Genomic DNA, 17,354 nt, shown 5'->3' on the forward strand with positions numbered 1-17,354 from the left:
CTTGTGTGTAGTAGGGGCATTGCACCACTATAAGCTAATTCACTTGTATTCCTTTGTATATGCATACATTTTAGGAAGATTCTACTGTAGTTTCTAAATGTCTTTAGTATTGGTGATCCCTCTCTCTATTCCCTTCTCTACCCTGCCTTCTCATCCTCACTTAACACTTCCTGTTCTATTATTCCCCTTTAAACCTTTACACCACGGATTCTCTCTTCTCTTGAACCCCGACTCCCAAGGCCTTTTACAAATTTCCTGACTTCCATGCTATTCCAAATGAAGCACAAATAATGGATATTGGAAGTTAACATCCACAAAGAACTCCAACTATTACAGGCTGCTGACAATGCTCTTGATTACCCTTCAGAACTAGAGAGGAAGACCCTATTGCTGAAGACACCACACACTTGAGTCATAGAGCATGGATTAGCCAGATTGGTATGTATAGAAGCTTATTCCCCACTTGAATGTAATTGATCCCCATAATCTCATAGAAAGTGGTACTTTTAGCTTTCCGCTCGGCCGTTCCCCTGCACGGGAGGCAGCCATGGCGCCCAGCCGGAATGGCATGATCTTGAAGCCCCACTTCCACAAGGACTGGCAGCGGCGAGTGGATACTTGGTTCAACCAGCCGGCACGCAAGATCCGCAGGCGCAAGGCCCGGCAGGCGAAAGCGCGCTGCATTGCCCCGCGCCCCGCGTCCGGACCCATCAGGCCCATCGTGAGGTGCCACCAAGGTCCGAGCTGGCCGGGGCTTCAGCCTGGAGGAACTCAGGGTGGCTGGTATCCATAAGAAGGTGGCTCGCACCATCGGCATCTCCGTGGACCCAAGACGTGAAACAAGTCCACCGAGTCCCTGCAGGCCAACGTGCAGTGCCTGAAGGAGTACCGCTCCCCCCAGGAAGCCTTCCGCTCCAAAGAAGGGAGATAGTTCAGCTGAAGAACTTAAATTGGCCACTCAGCTAACAGGACCTGTGATGCCCATCCGGAATGTTTATAAAAAGGAGAAAGCCAGAGTCATTACGGAAGAAGAGAAGAACTTCAAGGCTTTTGCCAGTCTTCTCATGGCCTGGGCCAACGCCCGGCTCTTTGGCATCCGAGCAAAGAGGGCAAAGGAAGCTGCAGAGCAGGATGTTGAGAAGAAAAAGTGATGTGCTTTTGGAATATTGCAATAAATTTTCCATAAAGCAAAAAAAAAAGAAAGAAAGAAAGAAAGAAAGAAAGAAAGTGGTACTTTTAGGAGGCGTGGCTTTGTGGAATTGGGCATGGTCTTCTTGGGGGGAGTGTGTCACTGTGTGGGTGGGCTTTGAGGTTCCCTATGCTCAGGATAAAGCCCAGTATCTTAATTGACTTCCTGTTGCCTGCAAGATGTACCACATTCAGCTCTAGCTCCACGTCTGCCTGCATGCTGCCATGCTCCCCACCATGATGATAATGGACTGAGTCTCCGAAATTGTAAGCTGCCACCTCAATTAAATGTTTTCCTTATAAGAGTTACTGTAGGCAAAGCTGTAGTGGCTCACGCCTTTAATCCCAGCATTTGTGAGGCAGAGGCAGGCAATCTCTGTGATTTTGAGGCCAGCCTGGTCCACAAAGTGAGTTCCAGGATTGCCATGGCTACACACAGAGAAACCTTGTCTTGAAAAAGCAACAACAACAACAACAGCAACAACAAAAAACTTGCCGTGGTCTTGGTGTCTCTTCACAGCAATAGAAAACCCTAACTAAGACAATAAATCAAGTCGGTATACAGTTGGAGGCTTCTTCTCCACTAGATGACTTTCATAATGCTTAAAGGTTCTATGTATGCTAACAGAGGAGAAAATGAATCACATCAGTAATCTTACTGGGATGTCAACACTCTAGTGCACAACAACGAGCAGCCTGGAATCGCAGGTCCACTGATGCAATAGTGGTGTGGCTATCATGGAAGCCACTTTCTAATCAGGATTTAAGGCCTGTTCTGTAAGTTGAAACCTATACCTGGTACTGTTGCTGGGGCAAGAACCATAGGCCTTAGTGGAGAACTTACTACTATTACTTTGCTAAATAGGCACAGTATTAAAACAGATCCTAATGGCTTATCATTATACCCATAGATTAATGCATCTGTCAGTCTTTATCAGAGATGGTGCAGGAGAATTGTCTGTAATCTGTCAATCATGTTTTAAATAAATGCTGATTGGCCAGGCAGGAAGTATAGGCGGGAAAACCAGACAGAAAGTAAAAATGATACAATGAGAACAGGAGAATTCTGGGAAGGAGGAAGTTGATTCCTCCCAGTCCTGCGCAGACCACCAAGGAAGCAGGATGTGACCTGCCAGCTGAAAAAGGTACCGAGCAATATGGCTAAAATAGATCAGAATAATGGGTTAATATAAGCCATAAGAGCTAATAAGAAGCCTGAGCTAATGGGCCAATCAGCTTATAACTTATGGAGACCTTTGTGTGATCTTCTTTGGGGCTAAATAGCTGTGGGAACCAGGCAAGACAGAAAACCTCAACAAAACAGCCCCTCATGTTACACAGAGAAGCTTCCTTTTGCAGAAAATGGCGATTAACGTAGAGGCCCACAGCAGAGAATCAGAGACTGAGATTGTTCATGCCTGAATGATATCTATATCTATATCTATATCACAACTGCTCCTCCCAAGGCTCAAGAATCATTGTAAAAAGTAGGAGGGGGGCAGAAAGACATTAAGAGGCAGAAGTGACTATATGATCATAAGATGAATATAAAAATAACAGTGTTCTTTTGGATGTAACAGAGAAGTTATACATATGAATTTATAACAGTTCAGAGTGCATCCGACCTGATTAGGCTCAAGTCAGACAAAATTTTTGCATGGAAAGGGGAGAGGGGAATAGACTCCCATCCCTAGATAAGGAGCTGCTGACGGTGGATAGCTGCTAGGTGGGAGAGAGAGCCCGTTCCCTTTAAGATGTAGTTCCTGATGGTTTGGTCACTCCCTAGTGAAGGCCACCTAACTAAAAGAATAGGAGCAACACAAGATGCACAAGTTGTTGGGTGAACTGGGAAGAGGCAATGAATCCGGAAAGAGTCAGTATGATCAAAATCCATCATACAAATTTCCTAGCAAACTAATAAAAAAGGAGAACTGGAAACAATCATTCTGATTGAGGTAACTCAGATCCAGAAAGACAAAGCATGTATTTTCTCTCATATGTGGATGTTAGCTTTTAAGTTTTAGATATATGTATTTCATCTGGACTACCCACAAAAGTTAGGTAGTTGGTAAGGGGTCATGGAGGAGGTTGTGACCTTTTGAGGAAGAGGAAATAGAATGCAGTGTTATAAACTGGCAAAGTGGAAAAATGGGACAGGAAGAATTAAATGGGATCTGGGAGATCAAGACAGAGGAGGAAATATGGGGGGAGTGATAATAACATTAAAGACCTTTTGAAAAAATTATTATGGAAACCTACAGCTGTAGAAACTTTCTACAATGTGTACAAACACATATATAAAAAGAGTCCGAATGGACTTGTTCTATAAAGGGGAGAAAACATCCCAGCTAAATACCACACCCTATGAAATAAAACCCTCAGTACCAGGGATAGATTATCTCTTTATGAGGGGTTCAAAATAGACTTCTCACAAACATTACAGGTTGTTGCCAATGCTCTTGGTTACTCTCTAGAACTTGGCATTAATATCTTATTACTAAAGACTCCACATGCTTGAGACATAAACCATGGGGGGAAATCTAGCTGGTGCTTAACCAGAAGTTTTATCCCTCCTGGTAGCTTTCATAGTGTTAGAAAGGAGTGTGCCTGCTATTGCAGAAAAGAAGTAATCACCGATCTTACTCGGCTCTGAACCCTTTCAGCTACCATGACAACCCATCTGGAAACATATACCTACCAGTGCAGTTCTGAACAAAACGGTGCTAACCCAGACTAGAGAAAATTCCAAACCCGGCAAGCTCCAACTAGACAAAATCCAAGTGTGGAGGAGGGAAGCAGATATAATCTCCCATCCCTAGCCGAGGAGCTGCTGGCATTTCATTGCTGCTGGAAGAAGCCCAGTTTTCTTTAATAGAGTGATAGCTGGTGGATCGACCCAGGAGTAGCTGGTCAACAAGACCCAAACTCAGTGGGAGAGAAAGAAAGACAGACAGACTGATAGACACAGAGTTGGAGAGGAGGAAGAGAAGGAGAGAGCAAGAGAGGGGACAGAAAGAGGAGGGAAGATGCAAGGGATAATAAAGTTGGATAGGGGAGATCTGGAAGGAGCTGGGGGGAAAAAAGGAAGAAGAAGAAAAAAATCCCTAACGTTTTAGGAGCCTAGTGGACCCACTTCCTGTCAGTGAAGAAAATGGCTTCCTGTGCACCTCAGCTGCCAAGGCCACAGCTCCAGGCTATTATATCTTTTTAAAGACTCCAGGCCCTAAATCCAGGCATGGTGGTGCACACCTGTAATCCCAGCACTTGGGAAACTGAGCAGGGAGAATTATCAGTTACATAGTAAGACACTGTCTTCAAAAGAAAAGGAAGGAAAAGGGGGGGGGAGGGAAGAGGAAAGAAAAGCAACTTGTCAGGAACCCTGTTTACACAAGTGAGGAGACAGACAGACACAGAGCCAGAAAGGGCCGGCCATTCTTCCATTTGCTTCTAAATGGTGTGTCTCAAATCATAGGCTAATTGATCACACACATCCAAGCCTTTTCCACAGATCTAGCCCAGTTATCAGCTTGTATCTCAGCAAGAGACTCCTAACAGCTTTTAGAAAGAGAAACCCTGGGAATCTTATGGTGCCCACAGCAAGTGCTACCTAAATATTACACTATTTGTCTTATTAAATGGATATCTGCATTTCTGATAGTTTTTCTTCTTGTGTGCCTGGTACATTTTTTTTTCTTCCATTGTGGGGCATAGCACAAAGATTTCCACTGTTCTGTGGCTCCAGCTTCGGTCTTGTGGCAATGCCTAGCCATGAACCTCCCTCTTCATCTCACTGTTGAGCATTGGCGTAGAAGTGAGGCTGAAGCCACTGACCAGGGCAAGTCTTAGGCTGTGGAGTCAGTTTATAAGGATTCAACGCTGCCTTGCCAGTGCCCAGCTCTAGTGGTTACCCAAGGGCAAGTCAGCTTTCTTCTCGTTCCTTTCCACCCCCGCCCCTACTAATTGAATTAGTTTATTTTTCGGTTAGTATAACAAAATACTGTCAAAAGCAACTCATGGAATAAAGGTTGTCTTGGCACACAGTATCGGGGTGGTATTTCTTGTAATGGGGCGTCAAGGCCATGGGAACTTGAAGCAGCTGGTCACATCCCACTCACAGTCAAGAGGCAGAGAGGGGTGAATGAAGGTGTGCTCCCTTTCCTTAGTCTGTTTTATGCCGTCAGGATTTCCTGCCAACAGGATGGCGCTGCTACAGCGAGAGGGTCTTCACGTCTGAGTTAATACAATCAGGATAATTTCCCACATGCCTGCCCAGAGACCTGGCTCCCACGTGCTACAAGTCAGAAATCAACACTCGCCATCACACTCAAACATAAAATGAAAGGGATGTGTAGGTGTTTGTGGCGGCTTGAAAGAGAATGGTCCCCAAAGTGTGTGATGCTATTAGGAGGTGTGACTTTATTGGAGTAGACATGGCCTTGTTGGAGGGAGGATGTCACGGTGGAGGCAGGTTCTAAGGTCTTTTGATTAAGCTCTGCTCAGTGTCTCTGTCGACTTCCTATTGCCTGCAAGATGTAGCATGCAGGACTCTCAGCTCCAGCGCCACGTCTCCCTGCATGCTGCCATGCTCCCCGTCATGGTGATGAGGGACTGAACCTCTAAAACTGTGAACCAGCCACCCTCAATTAAGTGTTTTCATTTATAAGAGTTGCCATGATGGGGTTGGAGAGATGGGTCAGAGAATAAGAGCTGTGACTGTTCTTCCAGAGGTCCTGAGTTCAATTCCCGACAACCACATGGTAGTTTATAACCGTCTATTATGAGGTCTGGTGCCCTCTTCTGTCGGGGCAGGCATATATGGAGGCAGAACATTGTATATGTAATTAATAAATACATTTTAAAAATGACCAGGTTACCTTTGGGGAAAAAAAAAGAGTTTCCATGGTCATGGTATCTCTTCACAGCAATAGAAATCCAAACTAGGATGGTGTTACATAGCTATTCCCTCCAAATTGGAATATTTCCTCCTGGAGGGAGAGGGAGTCTTTTAAGACTCAAGAGGCTAACATAACACAAGGCTTAGGAGGCTCTAAAACTTACAGGATTCACAGGACCCCTCTCTGAGGCTAACAACTGATAAGCAGAGGAGGAGGTACCAATTAGAACAACTGACCCCAAGTTGTGCCAGGAGCTTTCTGGTGCCTTTGTCACGAGTTGTTACCAGGCTGGGGTGGGCTGTCTGGTGCTGCAGCTGGCCCCTGAATCATCCACATCCCTGTAAGTAACCTTTCGTCCTGCTTCTACGAGTCACTTCAATACACTCATCGGTCTGCCAGGCTGGAGAGAGTGTCCTTGTGTTTCTGGTCTATTGTGATGCCTTTGAAGATGGAGAGATGTTTGTTCATGTCTGCTCAGGAAGCTAAGCCTCAGTAGGATTGTTTTAAGAATTGGGAACAAAGGCTGGATGTGGTCACTTACACCTTTAATCTCAGCACTTAGGAGGCAGGGGCAGGTGAGCATGGATTTGAGACCAAACAAGACTCTTCCCCCCTCCTCTCTCTCTCTCTCTCTCAAAAAAAAAAAAAAAATCCACACACCAGGCAGTGGTGTGCACGCCTTTATTCAAAGCACTCGGCAGGCAGAAGCAGGTGAATCTCTGTAAGTTTTAGGCCATCCCTGTCTAAGAGCTAGTTCTGAGACAGGCTCCAAAACTACAGAGAAACCCTGTCTCCAAAAACAAAACAAAACAAACAAAAAAAAAACCCACAAATAAATAACAGCCCCTCCTACCAGAAAAAGAAAGAAAGAAAATAAAGTTAGAATATTTCGTTATCAGTAAGTGTCAGTTATCATTCTACTGGTGGTACTGGTGGTACTGGTGGTACTGGTGGTACTTGTAGCAGATGCCATATGAGTGTTCCATCCAGTTCCCTGAGCATTCAATTTACCGGTCTGTCCCATAGCCTGTGGGTTACAAAGCCTCCTCATTTGTCTCAAGGATAACTCTAGGGAGTCCTGCCACAGTGGAAGGAGTCTATCTGCCAATGTGTCTATACGGTCAGGCTAATGCTAACATTCACATATTCTGCTCCCTTCTCTCTTCTCAGCACCCCTTCTTCATGGGATTTCCCTGAGGTAATAGATGAACCATAGGGGACAGACTCTCACCGTATAACTGCAGAGGGCATTGAAGGCATGGTGGTCCTTCCGCCTCTGCTTTGGGGTACTAGGATAGTAGGTGTGCACCATGCCACCTTGCTTTACCTTCTATGCACAAGGCTTGTGACCCTGGAAAAGGAGCTCAATTTTTCCTCTTGGTTCTGTTAAGAACATTAGTTAGACTTGCTTGCTCATACTAAGGAGCACAGGAAGGAATGAGAATTTCATGTCTTTGTATACACACACACACATACACACACACTAAGCCGAACCCCCAAAAAATCCAAACAAAGAAACAAACAAACAAGCGATGGAAGAAGTGGCTGCATCTATGACTAGAGGAAAATGGGACGTAATATAGCAGGTGTTCTAAGGGACTTTTCTGTCCCCTGCCGGCATAAGGCCACAGCAGGGTGTCCTTCCTTCTTAGGGACCCTCCAATCAGATTGCCACTGTCACTCCCAGCTGGACAGAAACACCCAGTGTCTCCCTGGCTCATTTTTGTCATTTTGTAAAATGAGAGAATTTCCCCAGAGCTGTCGAGTCAATGAAATCTTATATGTGGAAGGACGTGGTAATCGTAAAACAGCTCATAAAGGTGAGGTGTGGGGTAGAGATGTGACATTCTGGCTAGCTCAGAGACAAAAAGCAAAGGCATTAAGGATAATGTACAAAATTATAAGCTACTTTAAATGTGTTGACATAGGGACAGTTGTGTCAAGATGGTCATGTATTTTGTTTATCTAAGTTTAAATTCAATTTTAGTGGATAAAAAACCTAGACATATTTATGAGGCACCGTGTGGTACTGGGACATATGTATTCATTGTGTAGTGTTCAAATCTGAGTAAATATGGCTGTCTCTTCAAACATGCATTGTTTATTTATGGAAAGACGTTCAGATTATTAAATTATTTTCCTATAGTTCTTTGAAAAACATAGAACATTATTGTTGTTGATGCTACCCTAGGTGCCACAGTAAGCCTACTACTCTCTGACTACAGGAAATTACCCTGTGGAAACCATTTTGTGTGTAAGTAACAACAGAGCTATGCTGAAGCACTGTGTAAAGGTCACACACACACACACACACACACACACACACACACACACACACTGTTAGAAGGACAAATGCATTACAGCTCCGGTGACCTATGAGAATGCAGGAAAGTTGAAGGAACAGTGTCTCATTGACCTTCTTAACAGTAGAAGATAGACATGAAATGTGTTCAACTTGTAGTAGGGGGCCCCTGGCACTGCCTACATAAGGCTTTAATTATTTAAAGATTATGCTTTGGCACCCCAAACATGGCCAAATCTGGAAACAAGGGAAGCCAACACGTTTACAGCACAGCAGAATGTTTCATGCAGGAAACAGTAGGGGCAGGAGCTTTCCAAACACTGGGGGACTCACCACCCCATTGCGACCTAGCGCTTGGAGACCCACTCCTTCTCCTGAGTGGACAATACTTTCAGAGGAGAGAGCAGAGTTAAGAAGGAGGAGCGGAGAGAGACAGAGGGGAGGCAGGAGGAGGGAGGGGCTTGGTGGGGAGAGGAGAGATAGAAAAGGCAAAATGACAGCCTGGGTAGGCATGGAAGTGGACACCCTGCCTGGAAGCAGAGTACTCCAGCAAAGTCCTGAGTCTAACTGCCAGTCAACCAAGGGTCACACACTCACTAGTGTCCCCTACCTACACCAAAGCATGTCTTTAGAGTCATTCTGTGTTCTCCTTGCCTATTTCCCTAAGTCTAATACCTAGGACCAAGGTTATTACTTCAAAATGCCTTCTCATGTCCTCCAAATAGCTGTAAGTTCCTCCACCCTGTTCCCTTCGCTTCTGGTAAGCGTTTGTTGTAATAGGAGTGGTGGGGCTGCATCCCCAGGACCCTGGCCGCCTGGCTAGCTTAGGCCCGAAAATAACAACACACAAATTGTATTCTTTTAAACTCTGCCTGACCCATTAGTTTTAGCCCTTACTGGCTAATTCTGATATCCCGATCAACCCATCTCTAATAAACTGTGTAGCTCCGGTCTTACCGGGAAAGATTCAGCATGTCTGACCAGGCGGCTTGCTTCATCGTGTGCGTCTGCCCGGGAGAGACGAGCATGGCTTCTCTGCTCCAGAGAGCAGAGCTGTCGAGTCTGAGTTCACTTCCTCTTCCTCCCAGCATTCTGTTCTGTTTACTCCTCCCACCTATGTTTTAACCTATTAGGGCCAAGCAGTTTCTTTATTGCTTAACCAATAAAATCAACAGATTGATATATGACACTTTCATATCACTTTCCCTTTTTCTGTTTAAACAAAAAAAGGAAGGCTTTAACTTTACATAGCAAAATTACATATAACGAAACAGTTATCAAGTAAAAATTACAATAATCTATATCATAACTAAGGAAAACAATAACTATAACTAACTATTCTTAACTCCATCAAAGACTTCAGAAAGATACAATATTACCTAAGCAAACGAGAAATAAGCAACTTTCAAACTCTAGAAATGACAGAGACATCTCGCTGCCTGGACAGTCACCCAAAGTTCCTCTGTACCGTTGGGGCATCCATCTTCAGCCCATAGTTTCCAGCAGACATTTCCACAAAGCAGGAAATTTCAAAGGCAGTCAATATCTGCTTGTCCTGAAGAATGTCTAGCAGACTCTTTCATGAATCAGGAACCCCAAAAGATCATCTCACCTTTAGGCAAGTTCAGAAGTACTCTCTCTGCAGGTTCTCTGTGTCCAGTTTATGCAATAGTCCAGGCAAGAACAGTTTCTTGCCCAAATGGCTATCAAACTCCATAAGGATCCTCTTCAATACCCATCTTCCTCTTGAAGTAGATTGGTGCTGCCAGGAGCAGAGTGTCTCATTGTCATGAAAAGTCCTAAGTTATTAAAACATTTAAGAATGCCATATTCTGTAGTCTTTGAAAGGTATGAAAAATGTCTATCTAAAATATATCTATGTACATCTAGAAAATCTAACTAACATAACTACAAGCTTGACTGTTATCGATGATTATACATTAACAACCTGTATACATTACATTTTTAAGTGAACTACACAATCACAATACCTTAATCAAGATCAGAAATACATAAACATATAACAAAAATTGACCTTAAATCTCTATCAATAAAGCAAAATCTATACTAATGCAAATTATTCCTATATATATCATATTTCCCCCCTTGAATGTAAAAGAACATTTATAAACAATTTTTGGGAATATGGGCGCAGTTATTTCTCTCCAAACTGCTTCCTGCTGAATGAGGGCATTGTTAATTAGGTCTTTCATGGTATAACCTGTGTGCTAGTTTCATCTTAGTTGGCAGTTGAGCGAAGCAATTTTCTGAAGGGGTTCACAGCAACCTTTCAGGAGGGTGTGGTCTATCATACCATATAGGAATAGAAGAAATCCACAGACTCTCACCCTCTGTGAAAACAAAATAAGAAACTCCTTTCCAAAGCATCATGTCCTTAGATCCAAATTTCAAAGTCAAGGCATTTTCAAAATATCTATGTTGGATTATTCAAGCAGCATTTATAAACAAATATCTTTTAGCAGCTGTTGCTCCTTCCTCAGCATTCAAACAATTCAAACAGAGCATAATAGCATACAGTATCAAGATTCTCTGTGTATTTTCCATCTTTGTGCGCTTTATTTTAACCTCTATTTCGTTTATTTTTACTTTTATTTTTTGAGACGCCTTCTCTATACATCTTTGTCCTGGAATAACTCTGTAGACCAGGCTGTCCTTGAACTCTCAGAGATCCAACTGTCTCTGCCTCCCAGGCACTGGGATTAAAGGTGTATGCTACTACACCTTGAACTCACAGAGATCTGTTTGTCTCTGCCTTCTAGGCACTGGGATTAAAGGCATGTGCTACCACACCTTGAAGTCACAGAGGTCAATCTTCCTCTGCCTCCCAAGTGTTAAGACTAAAGGTATGTACTACCACACCCAACTAATCTCTTTCTTCCTTTTTTTTTTTACTTTAAGAACTTTGTGCATAACTTACCGTACATGAATTCATGTCACATGTATCTTCTGTGTGAATTCCCTTTGGATAAAGTTACTTCTTGATGAAAAAAAAAAGAACTTTAACTTTTAGTCTGCATATATTTTCAACACACTGTAAATCATTTAAACATTTTCTTTGACTTTGAATCTTTCTTTTACTGTATATGTCTCTTTTTTGACCACATGAGTCTTTAATATCAGTAGGACTAAAGCCGTGGCTTTGACAGCTAGATTCAGCCCATTCCTTAGCTTTCCAGCCTCATGGCTGATATACAGGCTGTAGCCATGTTTATAGCCACAAGTCTATGGCGTTTCAAGGTCCCTGCCACCAAGTAAGCTACAGCATTATGTCCACAGACAACACACAAGTCCTCTCTCTGTAGTCGGCCCTCCTGACTCAAACAGTCAGAGTTTGCCCTGGCAGGACAGCCCAGAAAGCTGGCATTTTAAAACAACACAGGTTTTTTTCCTGCTGCTGAGTCAGGAAAATTTCAAAATGGAGGACGTACCATTTTCTGCTAGCTCTGGGCTGCCAGGTAGGAGCGGCACTCAGCACTTTAATTCTGAGACTGAGCATGCAGCACAGAAATTCTTTTCATCCAAGTTACATCCAAATCTGACACGCAGAGCACTGCGCAGTCTGAAAACACGTCTCTGTATGGCGGCAAAAATCCGCCATGCTCTCCTGCCTGCCTAAGCCTGATTCGGCCATCTGCCCAGGTGCAGGCAGGGAGCGCTGAGCCATCAGCATGGACTCAGAGCACTCTCCTTCCGATCCCAAGTGGGAACACAAACATCCAGTGCCATAAAAGCCACTGAAATGCTTTAAAGCCAGAGTTCATGCTGCGCTTTAAATTGACACAGCATTTTTTCTGCTGCTGTTGCCGAATCAGGAAATCTCTCTACAGCACACCACCAACAAACAGCAAAAATCTGTGTTAAACTCTCTCTCCCTTATTTTTAAGCCTTCTCAGGTTTTTAAGTGGATACAGTTGACCACACGTCTGGGTGCCATTCTGTTGTAATAGGAGTGGCAGGGCTGCGTCCCCAGAACCCCGGCCGCCTGGCTAGCTTAGGCCCAAAAATAACAACACACAAATTGTATTCTTTTAAACACTGCCTGACCCATTAGTTTTAGCCCTTACTGGCTAATTCTGATATCCCGATCAACCCATCTCTAATAAACTGTGTAGCTCCAGTCTTACCGGGAAAGATTCAGCATGTCTGACCTGGCGGCTTGCTTCATCGTGTGTGTCTGCCCGGGAGAGATGAGCATGGCTTCTCTGCTCCAGAGAGCAGAGCTGTCGAGTCTGAGTTCACTTCCTCTTCCTCCCAGCATTCTGTTCTGTTTACTCCTCCCACCTATGTTTTAACCTATTAGGGCCAAGCAGTTTCTTTATTGCTTAACCAATGAAATCAACAGATTGATATATGACACTCCCACATCAAGCATTCAGGGTTTGCTGGTCTCTAATGAGAGGGCCTGGGAAGTAGGTTGGCTACCCAACTTTAGCGCTCAGGTTTTGTCTGGCACACACCATCTTTCCAAAAATTAAGTAGTATCCCCTGAAGAAGGCAGGAAAAACTTCCATCTAGAATTGCTGCATTTAAAGGACTCAGTACTCAGACGTTTAAAATACCAGAGCTGCAAAGGACCCCCATCTGCATCTGTTGGGAGCCTTTTCCTGGGGGGAATCTAATTCTGTTTATTTCAGAGAGGGAGGGAAATGGCAGTCCAAAGAAATGAGTCTGCCAAAGTCCAGCATGGTGAACCAAGACGTTCAGCTGCAATCACTACAGGAACTCGAGCAACTTGTAGCTAGATAGCCTTACAGCAGAGGAGGCTGCCCTCGCCCTAGCAATTGCTAAACACTGCATACCTTAAAGAGGGAAGTGTGGCTTTGTGCACCTGTGAGCTTCCTCCGGTTCCACCTGAAAATGCTAGTGGGCTGTCTTGCGAGGCTCTCATGGGGGGTAATCACAGCTGCTCTAATTTAAAGTTGGCCACGGCTGTGCTATACCTGGGGAGCAGAGTTCCACAACAGTGTCTGTGTTTGAGTGTGCCAGAGTCATCTCTGGGCAGTTGCAAGCCCGGGGCAAAGACAGCAAGCAATAAGGCCAATCAGTTTAGGCTACACAGCTGAGCACCTCAGGGTCATCCCCGCTCCAGGCCTTACAAACGCCGTCATGGATTCTTTCTGAGAATGTCATCCTAAAGCAAGCAGGGCAACAGTCACAATAACCGAATGAGAGAGACAATGGATACATTTCTAACAGATGGCAAATGAGCTATCCCACACTGCAGCCAGGGCCGGGAAAGCATAGAACCAGGGGCTGGACATAAGTACATTTTCTTTGCTGTATTTGGGGGCGCCCCTTAAATTCTTTTCTCAAGGAGAAAGTAGTTTAAACTAGAGCAGAAAAAAAAAGCCTTGAATTCCAGCCTCACAGAAAATAAAATAGAGCTTAACCATGTACTTATCCCACTGAAAAAAACTCCAAAGCTCATATTAGTCTTATTCTTCGGGCAGGGTGTATGGATTGCTTAGAGGCGGAGGTATTATTTATGTTGCCTGTGTTTGAGTAGGGACCACGGTAGTCTTACTCTCATTTCCCTGGTTTATTGTAGGTGGGTAGTAAGGCACAACTATAAAGCTCTTTGAATAAATCATTTTAATTGCCTGGTAAGATGAGTGTTCATGTTAATTAGGCAGATATTCTGCACATGGCAGGGAGAAGTCTTTCAAGGTTTTCCTTTGAGAAGGCAATTTTATAAGGTGCCTTTTGTGGAGTAAATGACATTTCTATTATCAAACCGAGGACCTTCCAGCTACTGAGGAGAGTTATATGGGAGCAGTTAATTTAAAATGCAGAGTTGCCCCGCTGAAAGGGGGCTCTGAATGAGCTGGGTGCATGGCTCACTTACCCTGTAGTAAGCTATGGGCCGTGTGCGAAGGGTGCTCACGTGGGGAAGGAGGCTGTGTCGAATTCTCATGTGATTTAACTCAGCAAAGCCACTTTGGGGCTCAGTTTTCTGTGAACTTTGCTCCTCAGTTTTCTCCCCTGCTGGGGGAAGCATTTGGAGCCTTGCTTCTCTCTTGTCACATCCCGGCTGAGGACCTTGGTGCTAGAGCCCCACTTGGAATAGCAGACTCACGTCCCTCCTGATGGAGCATCAGGACAGAAGGAACACGGCCCTCGGGCCTTAGCCATGTCAGTAGGAGAGGCACACCTTCAGAGATCCCAAAACCAAAATCTCTCTTTACTCTGGAACCTAGAAAAGTTTTAGAAATTATGTAGTTTTTTTTTTTTAAAAAAATTGATGCACATTGTACTTAAAATGTTCAGAAGTGACAAAGAGTTTTTTTAAAACAATTTTTTTTTTCAAGACAATGTTTCTCTTTAGTTTTTGATGCCTGTCTTGGAACTAGCTCTTGTAGACCACTGGCCTCGAACTCACTGAGATCTGCCTGCCTCTGCCTCCCGAGTCCTGGGATTAAAGGCCTGCGCCACCACCACCCGGCTGGCATTTCAGCTTTTTATGCTTTATATAATGTCCATGCTTTCTCTAACGAATGGATGCAAGACCCTCATTCACATCCGTGTGTAGCGTGTCCGTTTAGGTGAAAGCACACTTTTAGGAGGAGCACTGGGAGTCTGTGACGTGCCCTGAGAAACCTGGCCTCCACCAATACTCCACTGTGTCTTCTTGCTTTGTGACTCCTGCCTTCATAAATGCTGATGTAAGTCATGGCGACAGCTGGGTTCTTCAAGGAAAGGGTGATTCAGTAGTTTCTAAGTTCGCTAGATCATTTCTGGTTAGGACGCCAGGGATTGACCCAAGATAGGTATATCCCAAATATATCAAAAATCACCAAGTCTCCTGAAGTTGCTAGAACTGGCCTTGAACCTACTCTGTAGCCTAGGTAGTCTTTGTGTTTTCTAGATTCCTGCTTCAGCCTCCCCACAGAGCTGGGATTGTAGCTGTGTCCTTTAGGTCTGGCACAGGCCCAGGTTTTGACTTTAATGTCTATACCACAGTACATTTGAAAGCACTCTATTAAAGAGGCGAGGAAATATGTAAGAAGGTGTTCAAAACGATGTGTCTTTAAGGAAATGCAAATTAGAACCACAGTGAGATACTGGCAGCATTCAGACACTCCCATTGGGTATATCCACCAGCCCTGGTCACTGACAGTGCCATGTTCCCATTGGGTATATCCACCAGCCCTGATCACGGGCAGAGCCATGTTCCCACTGGGTATATCCACCAGCCCTGATCACTGAAAGTGCCATGTTCCTACTGGGTATATCCACTAGCCTGATCATGGGCAAAGCCATGTTCCCACTGGGTATATCCATTTGCATGGTCACTGGCTGAGCCATGGTCTGGAATGAACACAAAGAAACAGGCACTCTATATTGCTGATACAAACACCAAATGTGCTGTGGCTTTGGGAAAATGTGGCTGCTATGTGCATGACCCAGACACCTCTATAAGTTCCTCTGTGTAAATGTCCTGAGAGGAATAATTGACAGTAGCTCTAAGCTGGGAACTAACCAACAAGTGAGGGAAAACATAAATGTATTCCTATCCATATAAAGTGAGAAACCATGGGCAGGTACAAGAACACACACCAACTTCAAAAGGCCTGCGCTTCGTGAGGAAACCGTCTCCCCTAAGAGGACACATGACTCGATTTATGTGGAGTTTGAAAAGGCATATATCTACACGGTTAGTGGTTGGCTGTCTAGATATCGAATTAGCTTTGACCCTTTAAAACATTTTCAGCTTTAGTCCTAATGTTATAACCTCGGAGAGAGGACATTTTCACGATTGTCCTTCCAAGCCATGAGAAAGTAGGGCTAACGGTGAGATGCTGATGAGGGAGGCAGTGACTCTGTGCCGGACACATGCTCGGACTCAGCCTGGCTCAGTGGTGTGATGCTAGACTCTTCGCAGCTGCGCGTCAGAGCCCGAGCCAGGCTTTCTGAAGGCTGCCTTAAGAGATGGCAGGGGGCATTTGGCTCCCCCATGCTTTCACAACTTCTGCCCCCCAAATTGCTTCTGGTATCAGTGCTTATCACACTGATAGGAAAGCAAGCTAGAACAGCATGTTAATCAAAGCATGTCAGTTCACCCTGATCCTAGAATTACAGCCTAGGAGTGAGAATGGGCAAGATTATCTATTTCTGCCCACACCTAGGTGGGCACCTTTAAATCGGCCTTGACACATGGTTGCCCAGCCTCAGTGAGAGCATATCCAGGAACAGACCAGCTTGCTCTGCAAGGAGGTCCAGCTGCTTTTGAGTTCTTCCCTCACGCTCATCAATTCTGCCTCTCCTACCCTGGGCAGCTAAAGAGCCGAATTCTCCAGTACAGCAGCCACTAGCCACAGGTGGTCAGTCGTAAGGCACTTGACGTGTGGGTGGTTTACGTGCATGGGAGATAGTCTGGGATAACTGCAGTGTGATAAAGCTAATTTCACACATATATGTATGAAAATGTCTGAGAGCCCACAGGGTTGTGAGCCTGCTCCACCTTGACTGGAGGTCAGAGAGTTTGATCTTATTTTTGTGCTCTCAAAATTGTTGACAACAGGTGTGGCTATAAATGAGAGATTCTGACCTAGGGTGTGGTTAATTAGTATTTTGCGGTGTAGAGGTGGATCCGCTCCACCTGAACTAAAGGTTGGAGAATTCAAGTCTATTCCTTATATCATGCTAATGAACTCTATTGCTTTCCCCTTCCCCTTTTGGAGTAAAGTATATAAGTGTGTGAAAAATAAACAAGACGGAGTCAGCATTCACTGACTGTCCCTCCTGATGCTCTTCTGTGTTTCTGTCTCTTATTTCTCTTACACTTCTGTTCCTTTTGCTTAATAATTCTAATCCTCATGCTCCTACCCTGGAATGTGCGAGTTTTGTCGAAGCTGGTTTCCAACAAAATACCATAATTAAATTCATCGTTTTATACAATTTATACAATACAATTTTCAGCTTTATTTGTGGCAAGTACAGAATGTTAA

General features: G+C 44.4%; 1 pseudogene; it reads left to right on the plus strand.

The window, feature by feature from the left end:
* The first annotated feature begins 530 nt into the window (after nt 1-530).
* On the plus strand, nt 531-1,151 carry LOC126509569 (60S ribosomal protein L13-like; annotated as a pseudogene).
* Nucleotides 1,152-17,354: the final 16,203 nt, after the last annotated feature.

The sequence above is a fragment of the Alexandromys fortis genome, unplaced genomic scaffold (genome assembly GCF_014885135.2).
Source record: "Alexandromys fortis isolate MF-2015 unplaced genomic scaffold, M_Fortis_MF-2015_v1.1 scaffold_93, whole genome shotgun sequence".
Lineage (NCBI taxonomy): Eukaryota > Metazoa > Chordata > Mammalia > Rodentia > Cricetidae > Alexandromys > Alexandromys fortis.